Below are 13,061 nucleotides of genomic sequence, written 5' to 3' on the forward strand. Positions count from 1 at the left end.
TGCAAGAAGCTAACATATACACTACAATAATAAATTTAATTAAATAATATATATAAAATATATAAATTTCATAATAATACATTAAATGTTTTGATTGCAATCATAATATTCATTTTATTAGACATATTAAACTGTTTTTGATAGAGCTGAAAATGGAAAGTCCTATAAAATATTTTATTAAAAACCATAAAAGGTATATTAAATATAAATAAAGTGAAGCGTTATAATAAAAAGCCCTTTATGAAGAAAAAGAATTAAATAAATGGAAAATGTGCTAACGAGTGTTGTGTTCGTTAACTCACTTTTATTTAGATTGGTTTATTAGAGAGAAATGCCCTACTTATGAACGCCATTAATTATTTTAATCTGGAAACATTATTCTCGTGATATTTTTGTATTATTCGAAATTATTTAAGGTCCAGTTTTGTAGATAATTGGGTGGATACTATTGGGGTTTTTTGAACAATTATATTATTGTTTTTTACCATTGTTTATTTCGACTGCACTAACTGCTATACTTGGGCTTGGATTACCTGTCATCGGCATTAAGTCAGCCTACCGATCAGTATTCAAGTTAGGAAGCCATCTGAAAAGATATCCGGTCTTACGCAGCTTGGTAATTGACATCATCAATAAGCAATTTACAATTAGAAATATAAATTACATATATGTATCCATAGTCAATTCAAAATAGCAGTGACACGAGTGTCAATATGTGTCTGTCTAATGTTGTAAATTCGTTTTACAGTCAGACAATATTATCCTTCTCATTTTATTCTATTTGCAAAAAGATAGAATGCTGTTAGAGAAGTTCGAACATTTAACGGAATGAGTCTGCAAAAATGGTCGGTTTGCCAAACGTCTGAAAATTGATCAAAATATTATAATTAGGGGTTATAAACCGGCAAACGTCGTTTTAACTCTTTGTTTTAATAAATTAGAAATCAAAGAAATAAAAAACAATATAACCTTAAATTCGCCAAAAACAAACCGTGTTTATGCGAAACAGGTGATGAATCAAGATCAATCTTGGTGTTTCAGAGATCAAATATACGAAATGTATAAAACAGTATGTAGTTTTTTCAATCGAAACATAATTTAATACAATTATTTCAGAGAAAATTATTAGTCTGGAATGTATCTATAAAAATTCATAAGATATACAGCTATTTGAGAGATGTAGAGTATCATACATACATTGTTGGATAATATAGGATTTAAGTGGTGTAAATATAACCCACGAAGGGGTTTAATGAAACTTCCAGAGATTGCTTTTAAAAGAATAAAATTTTAAAAAATTAAGAATGAAATATATCAATTTTATATTTAAATGAGTCATGAATATTTCAGCATGGTACGTTGGGTTGTTCATGGCAAGATGATAATAAGTATTTTAAAGACAACGAAAGCTGATGGAAGACGGTAAATGTTGGAATATCTATGGATTAGGTTTTGTTAGTCATAACATTTATTCATTGCAGACATATAGTTCTTCATGCTCTTACTTGGTAAATATAAATGAAATATTTAATTGCATTTTATGTAATTTACTTTTTTAGAAATAAGGCTGAGAAAAGATATATAGTAGATCAGATTACTGAATGCTATGGCCACAAAGTATTAGGTCCTGTGAAATTGTTACAGTTCTGAAAATAATGTTACTTATGATACTTATGATAATGTTCAGTAGCGTAGTAATTTACACTTATTAGTACTTCGTTGATTATTGAAATTTAATGAAAATTAGATTTAATTAAATGCAATTTAAAAAATGTTAATGAGTTTTAGTTAGTGAGAGAGTTTGCATATATTTTAACATGTTTTAATATACAAATATTTATTATTTAATATTATATCAAATACACTTCTCTTCTTATATTAAAAATACTGTGAAAACAAGTTTTAGTAACATATAATAACAATATACATTATGATCGAATTTTGATCACAAGGCGATCTCTAGTAATCACTATTATCGATCCACAACCAGCGTTTGGAAGAGTGTCTAGTTCTCAATCAATATACTGCTGTTAGTGTCGCAGGACTTCCAGCATTCTTCGCTGAAACTCTTCAGAGTTGGTGATTGCTCGAACAATGTCAGTCTCCTATTTTTCACATGGTTTTCGATTATCTTGTCTTTTTCGGAGTTTTTCGCTAAGCCTTCCATTTAAAAGGTTAATTTGGCCCTAGAAGTCTGTGAGAAATTCGTTCACATTTTGAAATTGAAATCTGTGTCCCTGAATGTGTTCCCCTACTATGCTCCGATTGTCACATCTTAAACGAATTAGTTTTAATAGGGTCTCGGATAGAAACATGTAGTTTTTCTCCTGTATTACTGATTCCAAATATTTGAATTCCGACACTTACACTAACTGAATGCCATTGAGATTTACAATAGCAGCTGATCCGTCAATTTTTAATGCCTTGGTCTTTCACTCATACATTCTCAAGCTATCCACAATGCGAAATATATCAGGAGAAACACTCAAAGTTATCATTAGTCAGTATCAGATTAATCAAGGTCCATGCCCTGGCGGTATTCGAACCCGCGACTATCCAGTCGCCTTAAGTAGTACGGCTTGGTAGCAGAAATATTGTATTTATATAAAATTAAAGGTTAATATAAAGTATAAGTAAAATAATAGTGTTCTGCTACCACCAATGTCAGCCACCAACTCAGCGGAAAAAAATGAGATAAGAATATTTCGTGCGAGGAATTTATGACTATTGGTCTTTATTATTTGATTTTACCACCTCGAATAATTAAAGTTTTTTTCGCAATGGACATTGCACATCATCTGGGGAATAGAACAAGCTCAAAAACAACACAATATTTCGAAGATTAAGTTTTATTAAGTTGTCAATCTTTTCATAGAATGAATTTATTGAAGAACCTGTAAAAATTTATACATCTTATAAATTGACGAAATGGTTCAATATAATATACACGAAAAAAAAATCAAGCCGTATCTAAATCTAAGTACATATGACGGCAGTCATTACATCTTTAGAAGCTTAAAAAAAATTAGAAAAATTACTTTCTTCCATAGTTAGCTAAGCTGCAATTGTACATTGTCTACAGCCTTTACTAAATCACGCTCAGTCAATCGCCAATCTTCCAAAACCCCATATTTATTTTTCCTTTTTTACTTGGAACATATTATACGACCAATTTTTAAAAAGACCCTCTACCAAAAAAATTAAACCAAATTTATATTGTTAGCAATTTTCATAAAGATCATTGCACGAAATTTAATTTCTTTCATTATTAAGAGTGCACTGACACGTCAAATTTACGCAATAGTTCGCAGACAAAATTTCTACTTCTACTGTTAATGAATACATGGTACTCCCAGTAGATACTGTTAGTAAATCCATAAGAAACTAGTTTCTTGTATTCATTGTATTATTAATTATATTTTACGAAATTGCTAAATCGCGCTTAGTAACCATCAATAAAATGAGATCCTTTTTAATATATATAAAATAGGGAAAACGGAATTTAATTAAATATTTGAGCTATTTGAGGGCGACTAAATTTACGCGATATTCGCGCAATAAATCACCTTTTTTATCACCTTAAGAAAAAAAAGTTATTTAGAATTCCAACTTCCAAAATACGGCATCGATTTTTTCGATATAACCAAAAAAAAACTCAAAACAATCTGCCCCAAGCAATAAATTATAGTCTGATAAGATTCGGGATAAATTAATATTTCAGGGAGGTTTCAATCCACCTCTCTAGTATGTTCCTCCATTAATTTATTGAATAATTGAAATTAATCTCTATAAATCTTACTAGTTGTGCGCTGTTAAGATACTCTTTTGCTTTATGACCAGATGATAGACCTATTATTTGTCTCACAATGAGGTATTATAGAAATAGCCAACTTCATTACACTAACAACCTGATGAGGTACTAATTCATTCCAAAAATCTATAAAATGTATTAGCTTTCTATGTTTTTATTTTAATAAATGAATAATGCTGATTACATTTTGAATAATTCTGTAATTGTAACAAAGATATTTAAAAAACAATAAGAAAATGTAACTAGTATTTCTCATCTAACATTTTCTACTAAATAATATACCATATGATATATCAACATGCGCAGTGTTAAAAGACAACATAGGGATAACTTTTGTTGTATATTTTTTGTGGCACTAGCACTCTGCATTACTGTATGTGATAATAAAACACTTAATAATGTAACAAAAATAGTGACAAGCTGTATTGAAATAGATATAACAAACTGGATACAAAATCATAAAAGTAAAACAATTAATGTATCCTTGTATTATATTTAGAACTATTAAGTTTCAACTTTCAAAGACCAGTGGTGCTCATTTTATCAGTAATTTGCTAAGGTCAGCTTGAGTTATTTTGATTTATAGAACTAAGATGATATTTATTGACCTAAAAAAGAAACACACCCACCCCATGGAAGAAAATCACTTTTCCATCTATATTTTAAACTTGGCAACAATTTTATCTTTCTGCTTGGAAAAGTTCGAAACTAATTAATGAAGTTTGCGAGTGTTTCTATTGCCCGTCGAAATAATATACAACCAGTAGAGTCGGTAAAATGTTATCTGGTAATTGGAGGAAAACTACAACTCTCATTAAAAATAGATTGCGTTTTGGAGAAATTATGAAATAGTACTGTTAGTTTGAAGGTCAGTTAGTTATGTTAAAATCTGAGTTATTTGGTCCTGTATACAGTTGGAATAGTGTAATAAGACAGTAATTAATTTTAAATACCAACGTTCAAATATAGCCCTAATAAAGCTAATTATACAGAATATAATAAAGAGTAAAACTTATGATGCTCTATTTTAATAAATCTGTTGCCATAAACAAACTTTAGAAACTTACGGTGATGCTTCTCCCTCATTGGTCATTTCCCAATTGTCAATTTTAATTTAAATGATTTACCAGTGAAGATTTTGATATCTGGAGAATCAAAAATGTTGAATTACAGTAAACTACACCACTTACCGGACTAAAACTCAGCTCAAACTCTCCAGGAACTTTCAAGTTGCTTAGAAAATATTTAACCTATGGCCTACAGATGGTTATAGGGGACAGAAAATATAAAAAAAAAATTCTGTCGCTTATTATGACTGGCGATGAAACTGGATCTAGTACGACAATTCCCACCTCAAAAAGTCATGGGTTAGTCTAGGAAGACTATCCACTGACATCAATTGAACAGATTTAACAAGGCTTGTTGCGAAAAAGACCATAACGACGAAATGCCTCCGTTGACACTAATTTTTCTTTAGATACGGTATCACCACGTTACTAGTAAAATACTTCAGAGCTTAAGTATTTGAAGATTTCTTAGATTAAAGCTTAAAAACACGTTATAAATAATTATAGTAATTATAACAAAGGTAGAAAGTGATTTAATAGATACATAAAATTTTTATTTTAATATTCTTAATAATAGTATTTTTCAGTTCAATTTTGGTTAAAAATAGTTTCTACCCAAAAAAAACTCCTTCAATTAACCCTCCATCAAGCTGCCCGCATCGCAGCAACTATCCACCAGGCAATGACACAAGGTCGAAAAACTGGAGCTATCTTCTTAGATGTCTCCAAGGCTTTCGACCAAGTATGGCACCACGGTCAAATATTTAAAGCAAAGCAACTAGGTCTACCGAATAACCTATTATCCCTGATAGATTCATACTTAGATGGTAGGTCCTTTCAGGTGAGGATCGGTGACGCAGTCTTCTCTCGTAAACAAATTTCCGCAGGAGTCCCGCAAGGTGCTCCATTAGCCCCAGCCATTTATAACCTTTATAAGGCTAATTTCCCGCTCAACAAACTCTCCCACACGCTCAACAAACTCTCCCACACAGCATTTTATGCAGATGATACCGCTTTCTCCACAACCGGTTACTGTCCCGAGACAATATGCAATAGACTTCAAGTACAACTGAACCAAGCGATAGCGTGGTACAAATTCTGGCGGCTTCAGATTAACTCGAGCAAAACTCAGGCTATTCTGTTCCTCCGAATGAAGGAGTTCCGCACCTATCGCCTACAAATCGATAAAGTCCCTATCCCATGGCTCTAGAAAGTTTCATATCTCGGTCTCCAGTTCGACCGCAGATTCCAATGGTCTCATTGAATCTCATCTCAAATTCTCTACTCTGCAGAAAAAAGAAAACTACTCCCAGTCCCACAGAAAGCGACTGTATAAAATGCTAGTCCGTCCAATCTGCCTCAGTGGAGAACAGGTATGTCTCGGAGACAACTTGAACTACTACGAGTGTTCCAATCCAAAAAAGTCCCTGCGTTACTCAAAGCCACATGGTTTATGAGGAGCGTCAACACACACCTCGAATCAGGCATCCCGTTTGTGAACAAACACGACAGTCCCAGTCGTAACCCAGGGTCTCTGTCTTCCGCAAAACAACCATATCTCGAATCTGAAGCGACATCAGCCGAAGACCGTTTGGTTCTAGCTGGTCAATCCAGTAAACGAAAAAAAGACCCTTGAATTCACCCATAATACTACATAATAAATTTAGTCTGTTTAAGATTACGTTAATCCAATTCTGGGAATACTAATATGAAACAAGTAATGGGGAATATATTGGGCATATGACTGAATTTTTTTGAATGGAATGGGAATTTTAATGAAACACCTAACGTATACACTGAAATAGTAAACAGATTTTAAGATTATGCTAGTATAAGCTTCTAATTACATTTGGTAACTTTATGATTATATACTAAATGTATACATTTACCTAAATAAAGGATTGATGCGTCTACTAGGATATCAACATTTTACAGTTACTTTCTAAAAAAATATAAAAATTCGCTACAAATTCATACCAGATCTTACGTAATAAAAGAAAAAATTAAGACACAACAACTAGATAGAAGATAATAAAAAAATATTAACTTTCTTTACTTTTTGGTTAAAAAAATTCAAAAATTATTACATCATTTAAGCTAAAGGCACATTTTTCTAGTGTTAATTTAAACCACTTCAATTTACAGAAATTACTTTATAAAATCTACACAATTCCATTTAATTACATATTAAATACATAGTAAAACTTTTGCCGCTTCAGTTGAATAAATGTGTTGCGTCATCCGTCATCTCCCAATTGTCAATTTTAAAGACAAGGGTTTCACGACTTACTGGACATAAACTCAGTTCAAACTCTACAAGATCTTTCAGACACCTTGCAATTTGAACAAGCCTACAGGCAGATATGCGATAGGAAAGTTCCAAAAAAAATTCTGTGGCTTATTGTCACTGACGATGAAAATTGATCTAGTACGATAATTCCTAACCCAAAAACTCAAACCGTTAGTCTAGGAGAACCATCTAAATCAAAACCGAAGCGAAGCATTCATGGTCATACAGTATCGCTATACATATGGTGGCAGCAGCAAGTTGCAGTGTATTACATGCTGCTAAAATTCAACGAAACCCTTACTGAAGATATACATTGACGTCAAATAAACAAATTCAATGATGTACTGTCACAAAAAAGGATTTGTTGGCATTCTGTATCGAAATGCTGAATAAATTGGAACATGGATCGCTGCGAAAGCAACGTTTTTCAACACTGTACCGTCTGTTAGACAGTATTAAATAAGTAAAATAATAATTGTGACTTAAGTAAAAGGCGTAACAGATAAACTTATGAAATGGATGTATAATTTTAACTATTAGTCAGGTATATCAAAATATTGCAACAAATCGCGCAAAAATTCCATGTCTGGAAAACGTGACGTACCTAGGTGTCCGCTTTGACCGACGATTGACATTCCCAACTCCATCAAATTCTTATTTTACAAGATCTTAATCCGGTCGGTATTCCTCTACGGATCTAATGTCTACCTCAAGTTTGTTACACCCAACGAGGTGAAACTGCTTCAAATTTTCCAAAATAAACTCCTCAGGAAAATCTTACACGTTTCATGGTTTGCCAGAAACAATCAAATTTATAGAGTAAATAACACTACTACAGAGATCAAGCAGTTCATACAAGTATATCAATCTTTAAACAAAAAAACAACTGAGCTCAAGTTTTCCGGAAAACGCGCTTCTTCTCGAGCTGGTCGACATGTAGCAATAGCAACTTATAGGGGTGAGCTGTGAGGCTGTTTTGGTTCAGTATATTCGGTAAGCCCAAAGGCAGTCCCACATAAGCCGCTCCAACTTGTAACTCCAGGGCGAGTCTTCGCGATCGGGTATCATCATCGGGCGACGTGCATTCCACCACCAGGTTTTAGGCCAGAACAAGAAAGTTATTATAATGGCTATAAGTTGATTGGCGAATTAAATTGGTGCTGTGCTTCGGAACGTGTGAAATTTCAGAGTTAACGTTGCAAAGTCGATTCAAACTGTTTTTGTTACCTTTGTATGTGTTTAATGCATTGTGTAAAGATAGACAAGTCGATAGTCGATTTCAGTCGATAGTTCCCAACACAAGTTTATTGGGATAATGAGCGATTTTCATGTATGTTAAAAATAACAATTTAGATGTTTAAGGGATATCGCCTTCTATGTGGCTTTATGTTGTAGCCTTAACACATGACTCCATATGGCCCCTATTTTCTTAAATCTAACCTGTCCTATACGACATGTTCCAAAAAATGCATATCAATCTGGTAGGTAATTTGAATATCACAATGGTTTTAAGTAATTTTCAAATTCAAAATGCTTTATCGTTTATCTTACGTTCCAGATCTAGCCACCAATGATTACTAGCTATGTGCAAACATCGAAAGAATGATTCGATAAAGAACATTTAACATACACATAAGCTAAGCTTTTGTGTGTATTAGAATTAAAATGGATTAGCGGTATATATATATATATATATATATATATATATATATATATAACTTTAATATTATATATGTTTTTTCCTAATCTTCGAGCACCATAAAACAGACAATATCAGCGGCAGTTCTTATTTTATCAGCTTTAAATTGCAGGTTACGGTCCAACTAAAACCACATTTACGCTTTTAGAAAACATTAGGGCGTGATCCTATGATCCCTTATGAAAATTTTATTAAGGGCATTGGTCAAGAGAAGGAAAATAAAGCCGTTTAATGACGGAAACAGGTATTATGGGGCTGTTGGCTGCTTAACTTTAGAATAGACAACAAGTATTTAATGGGAACATCCTCCTTCCTATATGAATGTTAATGTTAATTCGATGATCCTTGTAAATAGATTTTAAGATTATGTTAGTTTAAGGCTTTTCATTACCCTTAGTGGTTATATGGCTATGAATTAAATTTATATATTTACCTATATATGAGGTAGCCGAAGACTCCATTTAATACATTTTGCAACTATTCGGAAAATGTTTATGAAAGCGCATTGATATTGACTTAAAAAGTAAGCATGCGCATTTGATTTGGTATTGTTTTGAAAAAACCATTAGAAAATATAAATATTCCTTAAATTATTTACCTAATATTAATGATAAAAAGTAATATTAATAAGCAATTAACTATGTTGTTTATTATAATTGTCGCGAGTTTATACGCAAGATACACTTTTCGGTTTCATTTTATCACTATATTTCTTAAATTAGTTCTCATGAAAAACCATTGAAATGTCTTTATAGTTGCTCCATATTAAGTTAGAGGGACACTGACTGCCTATATCTATATCTATTTGGTTATTTGCAAACAGAAGAATTTTATTGAACATACTCAAATATAACAAATTTAAAATATTCTCTAAATAATATTTCGTATACAACAGAAAAATGTTATTGAGAAAATTATAGTTATAAATTGAGTCGAAATATTAATATCCAACGAATTTTATTAAATCCGTATACTCACTTTAAACCAACCACAATATTTTTATGTCTAATATTCGTGTGGTCTGCAGTAGATTAGTTCTCCTGTAACATCATCTCCATTGATATAACAGGTCAATTGAAAAGTCCCAGGCGCGACACATAGATGGCGCTACTAGAATTAAATACATATGTTCTTTAGTTAGTCCTTTTAGGTTTACCCGATATGATGCGTGTATTAATTTGACAGCTGTCGGATCATTAATTTGTGAATTACAGCATTTTGAGTGAAGCAACTTTTGTTATTGTGAAAAAAATTGATAAAAATGATTTTCGCGCGTTGATAAAACATTGCTTTTTGAAGGGAAATGATTTTGCACGGGCGTAAATTGAAATCGAATGAAATAGCAGACACTCTAAAAAGATATCAATTAAACGTGTACATCATTAACAATACATGTTATCATTCACGAATATTTGGGTATGAGAAAGCTCTGTACAAAGTGGGTGCCGCGCGAGCTCACTTTTGACCAAAAACAACGGCGAGTTGATGATTCGAAGCAGTGTTTGAAGATTATCAAGCGTAATAAACCCGAGTTTTTGCGAGAATTAAAGAAACTGATTTTGGCAAAAAATTTGTTTTACTATGGTAGGCCGGGGACTTTTCAATTGACCCGTTAGTGATTTCAGTACGCATGCGAATTTATGACCCATCTGAACTAGTTAAACCACCAGGAGTATATGAAACTTGCAGTTTCTACAAAGATACCTAAATAAACTTAACAGTAAATTTTACATTGCATAGTTAACAATTTTTTGATTCATCAGTGATCATTTATTTTAGTCCGACCGGCAGAGATTGAATTTATTATATATTTTATTTAAAAAAAACCAATTCCACTTTTAAATTTGTTTCCTCATTATATTATATCGGATTCAAAAATGACTAACAAAATGTCAATGGCGGCCCTTCAATAATATATAGGACGTTTTAGAGGACGACAATGGCAACATCATAATTCCGTTATCCTTATTGTAGAACTTATTAGTTTTAATTTTAGAAGTTACTTATGACAATCACAATCACAGAACCAGTGATTAGATTAGCATTTTTTGAATCCAGGTTTACACCATTAAACCTAAAGGTAAAAGTAAAAAGCACTGCAGAAGAAAATTAAATTGAGTTGATAAAAGAATTAATTTCTTTAAATATAAGCCATCCCATTATTTACCCTTTATTCGGCAAGCCTTAATACTATCTAATATTTTACCTACTTATCAGATATTCTTATGGGGAAACTATCCTTTGATTAGTTTAACACGCCCAAATCCATAGACGATTTATGGCGGAACATTGGAAGTTCGTTTACATTTCAGTTCGAATCAAATTCGTATCTTTTACGCCTACTAAAATATTTTAGCACTCAACAATTTAAGAGTTATAGTGAATGTTGAATAGAGTTCAAAAGTAGAATGTGATCATTAGTATCTATAAAATATATTCATGTAGATTCCCTTATTATAATTGATATACAAATATTTCAACTAAGTGCAAGAGTTCTATTTTATAGAATTTATAATGACGTAGATTATGTAACGCAGATAACTGACAGCATGAAAAAGACTGACTGACTGACTCCAATGGTATGGACAATATGGAAATATGACTGTTTCAGACTGAAGTCGAGTAAGTATAACTGTTTTGAAAAATACAGTTGTTCAATAATGATTTCCTAGTATTAAATCTATTAATTTACAGGTGTGCTTTTTCGACGAATCAAACTTTCAAACTTTGACAATCCAATTCCACGCCTATTGCCATGTAGAGAGGGTTAAACACCCGGTTAGTGTCATGGTATGGTCTGTTATCCCAGCCAAAGGTATGGAACGCCTATACATTAGTAGCAGTTGCAATACAAACGGGTACTAGAAATCTGATAACTACCGCAGATCAATGAATGGTTCCCTGACGATAACAACTACATTTTTATGCATGATTCGACACCGTGTTGCAAAGCCAGAAGTGCTACCGTATATTTGTTGGAAAAAATCACTGTTTTTCCTTCGCCAGAGAATACACCAGATCTGAATCCCAGCAAAAGTTATTACCACCAAGCAACAATTAATTAATATTTCCATTAGGGAATAGTATCAGAACTCCACATTCCAACAAGATTGCATAGAAGCTCTTAATAATATTAAAATAACCAAAACGAAGATTATAAAAGTGTTTTATGTATTTCTTTAGTTTTTATGATCCCAATAAATTACAGATACAAATAAAAAATATATAAGAGACCCCCAACTAATCGTTTGTTACAGAATCCAATTAAAATAGAAAATTACTCGTAAATCATCTCAATATTCTACCTAACAATTCGGCCACCCATTGTAGTAGCTAGTTATGGATAACATTTTTAATAATAATATTTTTCAATTTCATTTTAAATAAAACTAGTTCATATAAAGAAGACTCGAATGCACTAACACTTTATAGTACATAATAGCTTTAGTCTGCTTAAGATTATATTATCCCAGTTTTTGAAAAGACTAATGAAACACGCAACATTGAAATGTTTATAAATGTTTTAAGATTCTATTAGTGTAAACATTTAATAATATTTACCAGCTATATGGTTACGTTAAATTATTAATAGTTACTTTTAACAAAATTAAAAGAAAAACAAAAACACTACAAATTCATTCGCAAGTAAGGTTAGCGATATGTGAAATAATACGTAAGTAAAAATAACAGTTGCGAGAACACTTGCTGGGTACCAACAAATAAGAGTATAACAAACGATTAGACATAAAAAGGAATGAAATCTGTAAGGTAAAAAGGGATAAATCCGCTGTTTTAACACTGACTACAAAAATGACACCAATAGAAATAATCAGTAAAAATATAACATATAAATGTTTAGCCTCAGGCTATTGGAATCTGGAGTCACCAAAATTTGGAAAACCATTCCGTAGAGATTATTGTACTATTGACAATATTGTATATCTAGAACTTGCTGAACCGACGCTGAACGCAGTCGGCGCCCAAAAGAGGTTATTACCGACGAAGACATTTAAAAAATCCACAAAATGATCTTAAATGACCGTCGATTGAAATTGAATGAAATAGCAGGTACTCTAAAGATATCAACTGAACGTGTACATCATATCATTCACGAATATTTGGGTATGAGAAAGCTCTGTGCTAAGTGGGTGCAGCGCGAGCTCACTTTTGACCAAAAACAACGACCAGTTGATG

The 13,061-nt window shown here is 32.1% G+C and overlaps 1 protein-coding gene and 1 long non-coding RNA gene across 2 annotated transcripts in view; one reads left to right on the top strand and one right to left on the bottom strand.

Annotated features, from left to right (window-relative positions):
* The window catches only part of LOC143200045 (uncharacterized), a 43,799-nt gene extending 42,106 nt beyond the window's left edge, over positions 1-1,693 (top strand). Inside the window, exons 2-4 of the long non-coding RNA XR_013006611.1 lie at positions 1,351-1,422; positions 1,482-1,508; positions 1,560-1,693. This is a non-coding gene — a long non-coding RNA (uncharacterized LOC143200045). The remainder of the gene's footprint in view (positions 1-1,350; positions 1,423-1,481; positions 1,509-1,559) is intronic.
* Positions 1-13,061, bottom strand: part of Epac (Exchange protein directly activated by cAMP) — a 517,502-nt gene that overhangs the window by 332,116 nt on the left and 172,325 nt on the right. The window lies entirely within an intron of this gene.

The sequence above is a fragment of the Rhynchophorus ferrugineus genome, unplaced genomic scaffold (assembly GCF_030347505.1).
Source record: "Rhynchophorus ferrugineus isolate W39M unplaced genomic scaffold, kcgeb_rfMv2 rfM7, whole genome shotgun sequence".
Taxonomy (NCBI): Eukaryota; Metazoa; Arthropoda; class Insecta; order Coleoptera; family Curculionidae; genus Rhynchophorus; species Rhynchophorus ferrugineus.